This window comes from Suncus etruscus, chromosome 4 (genome assembly GCF_024139225.1).
Source record: "Suncus etruscus isolate mSunEtr1 chromosome 4, mSunEtr1.pri.cur, whole genome shotgun sequence".
Classification (NCBI taxonomy): domain Eukaryota; kingdom Metazoa; phylum Chordata; class Mammalia; order Eulipotyphla; family Soricidae; genus Suncus; species Suncus etruscus.
The window spans coordinates 48,984,328-48,997,391 of NC_064851.1; the positions used below are offsets into that span (position 1 = coordinate 48,984,328).

The 13,064-nt window shown below is 38.4% G+C and overlaps 1 protein-coding gene and 1 pseudogene across 1 annotated transcript in view; both read right to left on the minus strand.

Moving 5' to 3' along the window:
- AOPEP (aminopeptidase O (putative)) overlaps positions 1-13,064 on the minus strand; it is a 363,790-nt gene that overhangs the window by 204,349 nt on the left and 146,377 nt on the right. The window lies entirely within an intron of this gene.
- On the minus strand, positions 2,808-3,164 carry LOC126006783 (zinc finger protein 706-like; annotated as a pseudogene).

Here is a 13,064-nt window from a genome sequence, read left to right on the forward strand (position 1 = left end):
ATGAAAGACCTCGATATCAGATCCGAAACCATAGATATATAGAACAACATGTAGATAAAACTGTCCAGGACATTGAGAGTTCTTCAAAGAGAAAATTGCACTCTCCAAGCAAGTGAAAGCAGAGATTAACAAATGGTAATATATTAAACTGAGAAGCTTCTGTACCTCAAAAGAAATAGCCCCCCACTGAGTGGGAGAAACTATTCACCCAATACCCATCAGACAAGGGGCTAATCTCCAAAATATACAAGGCACTGACAGAACTTTACAAGGAAAAAAAAATCTAATCCCATCAAAAAATGGGGAGAAGAAATGGACAGACACTTTGACAAAGAAGATTTACAAATGGCCAAAAGGCACATGAAAAAATGCTCCACATCTGGGAGATGCAAATCAAAACAACTATGAGGTACCACCTCACACCCCAGAGATTGGCACACATCACAAAGAATGAGAACAAGCAGCGTTGGCGGGGATGTGGAGAGAAAGGAACTCTAATCCACTGCTGGTGGCAATGCCGTCTAGTTTAACTTTTACGGAAAGCAATATGGAGATTCCTCCAAAAACTGGAAATCGAGCTCCCATACGACCCAGCTATACCACTCCTAGGAATATATCCTAGGAACACAAAAATACAATACAAAAACTCCTTTCTTACACCTATATTCATTGCAGCACTATTTACCATAGCAAGACTCTGGAAACAACCATGATACCCTTCAACAGATGAATGGCTAAAGAAACAGTGGTACATATACACAATGGAATATTATGCAACTGTCAGGAGAGTGAAATCATGAAATTTTCTTATACATGGATGTACATGGAATCTATTATGCTGAGTGAAATAAGTCAGAGAGAGAGAGAGAGAGAGAAGACACGGAATTGTCTCACTCATCTACTGGTTTTAAGAAAAATGAAAGACATTCTTGCAATAACTTTCAGACACAAAAGAGAAAAGAGCTGGAAGTTGCAACTCACCTCATGAAGCTCACCACAAAAAGGGATGAGTTTAGTTAGAAAAATAACTAAGTTTTGAACTATCCTAATAATGAGAATGTATGAGGGAAATAGAAATCCTGTCTAGAGTACAGGCGGGGGTTGAGTGGGGAGGAGTGAGATTTTGGACATTGGTGATGGGAATGTTGCACTGGTGATGGGTGGTGTTCTTTACATGACTAAAACCCAAGCACAATCATGTATGTAATAAATTTGTTTAAATAAAAAAATTTTAAAAAGATAATTACCCCATCTACATGACTTACTCAACTGTTCTTGAGCATCGAGGTTAGTACCAAATCTTGGCTATTGTACTGAGTGCTGTGATAAATAGTGAAGTGCACACATACTTTGGGATGAATGTCCTTCCAATCTGGGGATAGATATCAAGGATAGTAATTGCTGGGTCATATTTCAGTTCAATTATGAGTTTACTGAGCATTCTCCACATTGTTTCCATAGGCGTTGGACCAGGCAGCATTCCCACCAGCAGTGGATGAGAGTTCCTTTCTTACCACATCTCCACCAACAGAGATTGGTCCCCTTATTTTTCATGTGAGCCATCCTCACTGGTGTAAGGTGGTACCTCATTGTTGTCTTGATTTGGATTTCCCTAAAGATGAGTGAAGGTGAGCATGTTTTCATGTGTCTGTTGGCCATCTTTCGGTCTGCCTAGGAAAAGTGTCCATTTCTTCTCCCTATTGTTCTATGGCTTGATTTTTTTTGGAGTTCATCTTTCTGAGTGCTTCTTATATCCTAGATATCAGCTCTTTATTTGATATGTTGAGTGCAAAATTTTTTTTCCCATTCTGTTAACTGTAACCCTAGTATTAACTTGGGTTTCTTTCAACGTGTAGAAACTTTTTGGTTTGATGTAGTTCCATTTATTTAGGTTTGATGCTAAAGCTCTTGCCATTGGCATTGTATCCTCAAAAACTTCTTTGATATATAGGTCTTGGAGGGTTCTGCCTATTTTAAACTTTATAGATTCGGATCTGATTTCAAGGTCTTTAATCCATTTTGAGTTTATGTTCATATAAGGTGTTATCAGGGGGTTACAGGTGGTCAACCAGTTGTTCCAACACCATTTGTTGAAGAAACTATCTTTATTCCATTTCAAGTTCTTGGCTCTTTAGTCAAATATTAGTTGACTAAATATTTGGAGGTTTATCTCTGGATGTTCTATTCTAATGCACTGGCCCGAGACTCTGTCTTTGTTCCAGTACCATGCCATTTTGATCACTATGGCTTCATAGTAAAGCTTCAGGTTAGGTTACGAGATGACTCCTAGCTTCTTGTTTTTCAGTATGTATTTGGCTAACCTGGGTCTTTTGTGGTTCCAGATAAATTTTATACTTGATTGTTCTAAGTCCTTAAAAAAATTATGTCTGAATATAAATACGGATTGCATTGAATCTATGTAGAAGTTTAGGTAAGATGGTGATTTTGACTATGTTGATTCTACCTACCCATGAGCATGGGATGTTCTTCCATTTCCTTAGGTCCTCTTCAATTTCTTTCTTAAGTGTTTTGAAATTTTCATGGTATAGGTCCTTCACTTCTCTTGTAAGGTTGATTCCTAAGTACTTCATATTTTTGATGCTATTTTTTATCCTGTAATGTTGTAAAATCAAAGTACTACTTTATTAAATGAGTTATTGTATACAATATGAACATCAATATAATTACAACTGTAAAAAATTTTTATAGCAAGGATGGACTGATTTTCAGATTTCCAAATCAGAGTCAACTGTACATTTACACAGAATTGTCTTTTGCATGAAGCCCAAAAAGGAACAGCATAAAAATGAGTGTTTCTGTAGCCCCTTTATTTTTGCTGATCAACAGTTTGTTAGAAAAGCAGCTGCAGGTTTGTTACCTAAGGTCTGAGACAGTAGAAGAGTCAAAGGTGTCATGAATTCACCTGTAAACGACTATGCTTGAACATCAGCCAATTCTAGAGGAAGTGGAGTCTTGGGGTGCTTACTTTCAAAGTGCTGCTTGAAGGTCTTAGGGTCTGGCATTTGTGTCCTGCAGACAGTGCAGGTATAGATTAAGGCAGCTTTGGCAGCAGCCTTTTGGTCATGTCCTTGTTTCTTCTTCTGTTCAGCTTGCTTTTTGGCATTTTTCTGTTAAGACTGAATCTTCTGTTCTCCACGAGCCATATTCGGGTCAGGGCAGTCCCCCGTCGGCGGCAGGGAGAGCAGGTGCAGCTCTTGAGGTGGTGACGGAGAGAGAGATGGAGAGCAACTGAAATAGAAGCAGGAGCACAACAGCCCGCACCGCCTCCTCAGCCCGATGAGAGGCTGCTCCGCTCGCTCTGCTCCGTGCTGCGCTTGCCTTGATACTATTTTAAATGGGATTGTCTCCTTAATCTCTTTCTCCTCTACTTCATTATTTGTATAAAGGAACACTACTGTCTTTTGTGTATTGACTTTGTATACAGCCACTTTGCTGTATTGGTTAACTGTTTCTACGAGTTTTCTTTGGACTCTAGGATTTTCTTTTTTTTTTTTTTTTTTTTTTGGTTTTTGGTTTTTGGGCCACACCCGGCGATGCTCAGGGGTTACAACTGGCTGTCTGCTCAGAAATAGCTCCTGGCAGGCACGGGGGACCATATGGGACACCAGGATTCGAACCAACCACCTTTGGTCCTGGATCGGATGCTTGCAAGGCAAACACCGCTGTGCTATCTCTCCGGGCCCGACTCTAGGATTTTCAATGTATATCATCATATCATCTGCAAAAAAAGATCATTTGAGTTCCTCTTTCCCTATTTGGATTCCTTTGATTCCCTTCTCTTGTCTGATTGCTATTGCTAGGACTTCTAAAACTATATTGAATAAGAGTGGAGAAAGTGGACAGCCTTGCCTAGTTCCTGACCTTAGTGGAAATGCTTTCAGTTTTTCGCCAGTAAGGATAATGTTGGAGGTGGGCTTTTCATAGATAGCTGTAACTATCTTGAGGAAGGTTCCTTCCAGTCCTATCTTGCAGCATGTTTTCATCATGAATGGGTGATGGATGTTGTCAAATGCCTTCTCTGCATCGATTGATATAATCATGTAATTTTTGTCTTTCTTGTTAATTGATTTATGTATGTTGAACCATCATTGCATCCCTGGCATGAAGCCCACTTTGTCATGGTGTATAATCTTTTTGATGAAGTGCTGAATTTGGTTTGCTAAGATTTTGCATCTATGTTCATTAGTGAGATTGGTCTGTAGTTTTCTTTCTTGGCAGTGTCTTTGCTATCTTTGGGAATGAGTGTGATATTAGCCCCATAAAAGGAATTAGGAAGGATTTCTGTCTTTTCAATGTTTTGGAAGAGCCTGTGGATCAGTGGTCGTAATTCTTCTCAGAATGTTTGATAGAATTCACCTGTAAAATCATATGGACCTGGACTTTTGTTCTTGGGGAGTTTCTTAATTACTGATTACATTTCCTCAGATGTAATAGGCCTGTTTAGGCTTTCTACATCCTCCTTATCCAGTCTTGGAAGATGATATTTTTCCAAAAATCTGTTGGTTTCTTCTGGGTTCTCTAACCTGAGTATATATGTTCATAATAAGTCCTCATGATGTGTTGGATTTCTTGGGGTTCTGTTGTAATCTCTCTCCTTTCATTTGTGATCATATTATTTGGATTTTTCCCTCCCCCCTTTTTGGGAGAGTCTTGCCAGCTGTTTGTCTAGCTTGTTTATTCTTTCAAAAAACCAACTCCTGGTCTCATTGATATTTTTTGTATTGTTTTCTTAGTTTCTATGTTGTTTATTTCTGCTCTGGTTTTTATTATTTCTTGTCTTCTGGCTGTGTTTGGGTTTCTTTGATGATGTTTTCCCAGGTCCTTAAGGTATCCCTTTAAATTGTTGATTTTGTCATTCACCTCTTTCCTGACATAGGCCTGTATTGCTATGAGTTTCCCCCAATTATTGCTTTTGCTGTGTCCCAAAGATTTTGACAATTTGTCTCTTCATTATCATTTGTCTCAAGGAATCTTTTTATTTCTTCCTTGAGTTCCTCTTTGGTCCAGATATTGTTGAGCAACATGTTGTTTAATCTCCAGGGTTGGATTTTCTCAATTGCTTCTTTTTATAGTCAATCTGGATCTCTGTTACATAGTGATCTGATGGGGTGCTTCTCCACTATCACCTCTGAACAGATCCACCAGACAGAAGCTTTATGCAAGTTAGATTTATATCCTAACGCATGGAGAAGGTTCCCTGTGCATTTGAGAAGAATATGTATTCTGCTTTCTGGAGGTAAAGGGCCCTATATAAGTCCATTAACCCTACTTCTTCTAATTTATCATTTAGGGCTCTTATTTCTTTGCTAGTTTTCTGTCTGGTGGATCTATCCAGAGGTGATACCACTAGTATTGAGATCTCCTACTACTATCACATTTCCTTCCATATGTTTCTCCAGGTTTGCAAGCAAATGCTTTACATATTTTGCTGGCTCTGCATTTGGTGCATAAATATTGAGCAGAGTTAGTACTTCTTGGTCTAGTGTTCCCCTGATCAGTAAATAGTGACCCTCTTTGTCTCTGATCACTTTCTTGAGGTTGAATGCAATTTGTTCTGATATAAGAATGGCTGTCCCAGCTTTTTTTTTTTTTATTTTCCATTGGCTTGAATAATTGATTTTCATCCTTTTATCCTAAGTGTATGTCTATTCTGTACTGGTAGGTTTGTTTCTTGAAGGCAGCAGAAATCCAGATTTTGTTTTCTAATCCAACTCTCTACTATGTGTCTTTTAATGGGAGAGTTTAGTCCATTGACATGTAAGGAGATTATTGACAGAGAGGACTGTTGTATTGTGAAGTGTGCTTGTTCTTCCAATCAGGGATTTTGAATGCATAATTCATCTCTGAGTAGATCATTTAGAATCGGTTTTGTTTGCGCAAATAATGCGAGTTCCTTTTTGTCTGAGAATGTTTTTAGTTCTCCCTCCCATATGAATGTGTTTTACCGGATAGTGGACTCTAGTTTGGAAGTTTCTTTCATTCAGTCATTTAAATATGTCATTCCACTGTCTTGCTTGAATTGCTTCAAATGGGAGATCTGGTTTGAGTCTTATGTTCCTTTCTTTGTACTTGAGGGGTTTTTTTCTCCCTTATTGCTTTAAGGAGTTCATCTCTCTCTCTTTCTCTCTCTATTGCTCTCTCTCTGCCATTTGGAATACTATATGCCTTAGTGTTGGTTTATTAGGGTCTATTTTATTAAGGACTCTCTTCAACCCCTGGATTTTCCCTGGAGCCTCTTTCCAGAGGGTGGTAAAGTTTTCTTCAACTATTTCCCTGACCACTTTGTTGCAAGTCAACCCCTGAAGAGGTTGACTGATGGAGGGACGGAGGTCTTTCCCCTCCAGCTCGGAGCACGCGTCTGCCATTCTGTTCAGTCGGTGGTTCTGAGGTGAAGCGGCGGGTAAACAGCTCTCAGACAGTCAGGCTTGTGGAAATATTATTTGGTGGACGAGACTGAAGTCCAAAGCCTCAGCATCAGTTCCAGCCAAAAGCCCCTCGCCTTCTACAGACCCTTGTTTTTATCCCCCAGAATCAGGTACCACCCAATGGTGGGATCAGATACCACTCAATGGTGGAAGCAGAATCAGGTACCACCCTAGGGTGGGGGCAGAATGCCAGGTTACACCCTAGGGTAGGGCACAATCACTGATCAGGGTAGGGTCAGTAACATAATAATTCCATAAAATGTTTACATACACAACACACTTGATCTTCCCCTTTCCCTGTTCACTCCCCTTCTGTTATTTCTACAATCCATAGACTATTTCTTTTGTCTTTGTTCATTAAATACCTAACTTTTTCTTCCCATGCTTTACCTTTTATTTCCTTATTGGCTTCTTTGTCACTTTTGATTTGTAGTTTTTCTTCAAGTTCTTCTATGCGTTCTTCAACTGTGTTATTCTGCTATTATGGCTTACTAAGACATTTTTTATTTCCTTTAATTCCATTTGTGTCGATTCTCTCATCTTCTGTAAAAGTCCTTATTTGAGTTAGTTGATTTGTTCATCGATTTCTTGAACTCGCTGGCTAGTGATTCCTTGATTTCTTTTGCTATGGTTTGCATTGCCACTTTTAGGTTCTCATCTATTGGGCCTGTGCGTTTTGGTGAACTTGGAAATTTGTTAGGATTTGCTAGGATTTCTCTCCATATCCTTGGTTGTTAGTGTCTTCCTTAGTTTACCTATATATATATATATATTTGCATTTGGTGGTTTGGCTTGGAGTGTACTGCCTTCAGATTTCAGCCCTCCTTTGTCATCTGTGGCATGGGGCTGGGTCCCTTCTCTGGAGTGCAGCTCTAGGTGGGTATGATGGCTGCGGCTGCTGAGGTTTGGTCCTGCCTTCAACTCTCCTCCATTACTTTACCTGCCAGAAAGTGTAGGTTCCCTCTGCCTTGCCCAACCACAGCAAGGATTCCTCTCCTTTTACCTGTCAGAGGTATGGCGAACGTCGGGTCCTGTGTCAATTTCTCCCTCTCCTTCTTGTCAGACGGCCTGATTGACAGTGTGGTTCACCTTGGAGCGCACCTGTCCCCACCCGGATAATGGCAGAGCAGCTGCCAGAGTGCTGCTTGTCGGGCATGGTCAATTTCTCCCTCCCCCTCTACCTTTCAGACAGTATGGTTCACCTCCGAGCGTGCCTTTCCCTTCCCTGGTCAAGAGCTTTTTTTAAATAACACTTTTACAAAGTTGTTCATACTACAGTTTTTTTTTTTCACAGATAAAGCTGTTCTTGATTGACTTACAGTCATACAATGTATAACATTTGCCAGGATGTATTTCCCGCCAACATCAACATTTTCCTTCTCACTCTCCCTGATGCCCCCCTTCTACCCTTCCACCCATCCTCTCCCACCTGCTTCTGGGGCAGGTATTTGACTTCACTCACTCTCTGAGAGTATGTTTTTATTTGTATCATGGTTTTTAATTTTTCAGGAAAAAGACTTTAATAAAAGAAAAAGTTAGTGGAGCGGGGGCGAGAGAAGGGGAGCTCCTGGGTTATGGATGAGATCTTTTTAAACAGGCTTCTAAAGAAAATCTTTCCCCTTTTATACCATTTTTAACAAAGAGTGGTGGTGAGCAATTTTCATTGATTTTTAAAATTTTTGACCAATAAAACAAAAATATAGGATGTGGAGATGATTCTCTTTTGGTATCTGGTCACATACATTATTTAATTGTCTAGGTCATCTTAGTACTAGTTTTTGATTACTCTAGTTTTACAGTATACTTTAATGTCAGGGAATACAATCTTCTATTTTCTCAGAAGATCTTCAGTTTCTCAGTAAGTTTTATGGTTCTACCCAAATTTTAGAAGAACTGGCTGTAAATCCTTAGGGATGTAAATCGAGTTTTGATGGTAGAGGTGGGCATTGCCCCAGGTCAAACACAGCATCATGGCTATACCTATTGGGAACTTGCTTAATCATTTGACCTACTGCTCTAGCCTTACATGAGAAATATTAATCATAGGATTCCTACAATTAATTTTATATATGGCGATTAAAATGTATGAATAAAATTACTTATTTTATTAACTTACTTTCAAACTGCAAAAACTTGCAGAGCACAATGGGTCATTCTGAATAAGTGCTCTCAGCTTTCCAGTTTGACTTAGATCTGTGTAACACTAAATCATTATCAAAGATGTGACAAGTCTAAGAGAACTTCGTTTAGAAGCATTTGCCTTCACACCTTTTTTCCTCCTTACTTTATGTATAGATCTTACTGGCTCTCTGACCACTCCCTTTACTGTATATATTTCTCATTCTCTTGAAACAGAAAGTTTGGAATAAGATGCTGGATGCGTATTCCTATAAGGCAGTAGTTCTAAGCACTGGCAGCTCTGTAGAATTATACAGAGAGAGCTTCATTTATTTTTTTTAAAGTATCATTACATAGACTACCTCAAATCAATTCAATCAGAATCTTTGATATGAGGTAGAAGTGTTTACACTTTTTTTTTTTTTTTGGTTTTTGGGCCACACCCTGTGCCGCTCAGGGGTTACTCCTGGCTATGCGCTCAGAAGTTGCTCCTGGCTTCTTGGGGGACCATATGGGACGCCGGGGGATCGAACCGCGGTCCGTCCTAGGCTAGCGCAGGCAAGGCAGGCACCTTACCTCCAGCGCCACCGCCCAGCCCCGTGTTTACACTTTTAAAAGCTGCCTCAGTGAAGGCAGTGTAGGGTCATTGCCATATAGCATCTTCCATATTAGCCCTTCAGTAATCAGCCAACTGATTCTTCCTATTGCTGGGATCATCATACTTTATCAGGGCTACTGTGATAAGCTCCCTGCTACATTCTTGGAATCTGCCAGACTTATAGATGCACCTAGTATTTAGTATTTACTATTGTCACAGTTCTCAAAATTTTCTTCATATTTCCTTCTTTCCTTGTTTTTCTCCAAATAATAATACTTTGGAATCTCAATATGACCATTTCACAATCACTGGGGTCTTTAAATACCAGTGTCCAGACTGCATTGACTATCAAATAAATGTTCACACCTGGGGATGGGAACTGGACATGAAAATGTCATAATTAACAGTATTCTAGAGGCTAGAGAGAATGTACAGCAGGTACGGCATTTTCCCTTGCATTGAGCCAACTAGGGTTCAATCCTTGATAAACTATATGGTCCCTGAGTTCTGTGAGGAGTAATCACTGAGCAGTCAGGAGTAAATTCTGAGTACCACAGGATGTGGTCCAAAAACCAAACAAACCACTTACTATTATATAGAACTACAGTATTTTTTTGTGACCAACACATCTAGTTAGTTTAACTACTACTATTGAACTTGGTCCTGAGAGTTCTGATAACCACACTTAGCAAAGAACTTCTTTCACTCAAGAACTTATGGTTCACTGGCAAACACAGACTTGTTTACCAATTTTTAAATCAGCGCTGTGCTATAATAAAAATACAAAAAATTCATCACTTGGACACATAGAAGGGAGTGATTCATGAAAACTATAAAACTAGGAAGGCTTCTCAGAGAAGCCTCCAATGAATACTTCAATAAAATCTTGAAGGCCATCAGGCCAAAAAGGATACAGCCTTTATTATTTTTTTAAAAGAAACATCTTTTGTATTTTATTACCTTTTTTGTTTGTTTTTGGGCCATACCCGGTGATGCTCAGGGATTAGTACTGGTCTACATTCAGGAATCACTCTGACGGTGCTGTATGCAAGGCAAGCACCTTCTTACTCACCATACTATCATGCTGGCCTCCATTTTAGTATCATTTAAAAGTTGATATGATTGTTGCCCTAAAGGTTTCTGTAGAAAGATGACAGATATCTGATGTCACTGGGATCTTCCTGTGCTTTTGTTTTCCTCTGTCAGTAGGTATATCTGTTGTCTTTTATTATCATCTTTTATTGTCCCTTTGTTCTCAATTGAGGAAATCCAGAGAGTAGTGTCAGGCTGGTACTGGGAATAAGTAGGTGTCTGGAAGAACCTGAGACCTTTGCCACCAAGTTGGGTATGCTTAGGCCCCTATGTAGTGGTGACATTTTTGTACTTCAGGATTCAAGTCTGAGGATTTCCAAGAGGGCATTGAATGTGTGAAGAGAATGCAGTACAATAGTGTGGCAGTACAGTTTGATTATTTTGAAGTAACCAGTCCAAAACCAAAGGCTGTAGAATAGGAAGGTATATGGACCACTACAGTGCACACTTAATAAGGGGTCCCTTTGGGACCAGCTCCCATGAGACCTTGATCTGAGCCATACATAAAGGCTGGGAACAAGACATCTTTCTTCCTTTCATGTCTTAGCAACTTGTTTATTTTCGGTGATGAATAAATTCCAATATTTAGATACAACAAAGTTTAACTACCTGTTTGCCTACTGAAGGTCCATTTCATTGCTTTTGGCTGTAAAAAAAAAACTAAGCTTCTATAAACATTTCCATTTAGGATTTGTGAGTATGTAAGTATTCAACATCAGTATGTAAATACCAAAGGTATGATAACAATTATATTGTGAAAATATGTTTATTTAGTTTATATATTTCCTTTCTAGATCATATCTGGTGGTGCTCAGGACTTACTCCTGGCTTTGCACTAAAGGATTACTCCTGGCAGTGCTCAGGAGATCACATGGGGTTCCAGGGATCAACCCAGATTGCCCATGCTGTACCTGCTGTACTTTCACTTTGACTCAGAAGATATATTTACTTTTGTATCTTCAAAGTGATTAAAACGTTTTACATTCCTACCAAGAATTGGTGAGAGACTCTATTACTCTTCATCCTTATCAGTTTTAGTTTTTGGTGTTTGGATTTTGGTCATTCTCATAGTTGCATAGTGGTAAGCAAGTGCATGCCTGCAATGATGAGCTCTCTGTCCCACTAAGTCATTACCCAAATTTGAGGAAGGGATAAAAATATACTCAGAAAATGATATCTAAAAATATTTGTGGCATTTGGACTAGCTCTGCAAGGAATACTGCATGATCTTCAATCATCTATGGGCTTTAAGAAAAATGAAAGACATTTTTTAACAATATCTCAGAGACAAGAGAGATGAGGGCTGATAGGTGCAGCTCATGACATGAAGTTCATCACACAAAGTGATGAGTGCAGTTGGAGAGATGACTACACTGAAAACTATCATAACAATGTGAATGAATGAGGGAAGTAGAAAGGCTGTCTGGAGTACAGGTGAAGAGGGATGGGGAGGAGGGAGATCTGGGAAATTGGTGGTGGGAATGTTGCACTGGTGAAGGGGGGTGTTCTTTACATGACTGTAATCATACAACTATAATCATGTTTGTAATCACGCGGTTTAAATAAAGATAATTATAAAAAATATACTCAGAAAATGATATCTAAAAATATTTGTGGCATTTGGACTAGCTCTGCAAGGAATACTGCATGATCTTCAATTAAAAATTAAAAAAAAATCTATGGCTGCCATTTGGTTATCCTACTCAGGTTACTGAATATGGGTTTCACCTAAATTTTACCATTAAGATATCAGCTCTATATGATAGATATTTGTCTCATGTGAGCTAAAAGAAGTATCTACTCTCTATATATACCTATATAAACAGGTATATGTTTGTAAATGATAAATGGATATATGCAGCTGTATAAACAAATAATAAAATATAATATTTCAGAAAAGTATGTATAAAATTTAAAATATCCATTTAGAACAGTGACACTCTAATATTCACTTTTCCTTTGTTGCAATGCTAATTTGCCTGAATTATGCTTTTTAATTTTTCCACAAGTAAGTTAGCTCTGAAAAATTCTATTGATCATATTCAAGAAAAGTTCGTTCTAATAGAAACATCTTGGCTTCTATTAGTATGGTGAAAATATACTGTTGGCTTAACCAATAAAAAGCTAAGAATGAATAGGGAGCATATAGATCTGCTGCTAAGAAAAGTTGTTCATGGCGAAATTTCAAACTGACATAATTATGAAAATATCCTGTATGTATGTGTAACAAAATACTGAAGAATATTAGATTTTATATAATGGTTAAATGCTTGGACAATGATGTAGTAGAAAGAAATGGGATTATAACCCATTTTTAGTGCAATTAGGAATCACACCTCCAGGTTTTTCTAAGAACACCAACTTTTGGAAGTTAGAGCTGATGTCAAATGACTTCCTTAAACTCCCCCTGGAACTCTGAATTACCAATTGTCCCTCACCTCATTAAATAAATTTCATTTTCATCTTAAGTAAAATTGAGTTCATCTTTCTTTTCTTAAAGAAAGTTCATGTAGGGGGTAAGTGATAATACAGCTAGTAGGGCTCTTACTGACTCATATGGAAAGTAGCACTGTGGATCTGAAAAAATAATATGGGAACTGATATAAGCCGCATGGTCTCAATTAAAAACTGGAAAAAATATTTCTACTGCTTGAATCTATATGCTAAAATAAAAAGTGCTTATTTTTGTTAGTATATAAAGATACTGATATATAAAGATGCATACCAGAATCATAATACTATGATACAATTTTATTTCTACAGATATTTTTTTTTGAGTTATTAAAGGAGAAAGGTTTCAGCCTTTCTTC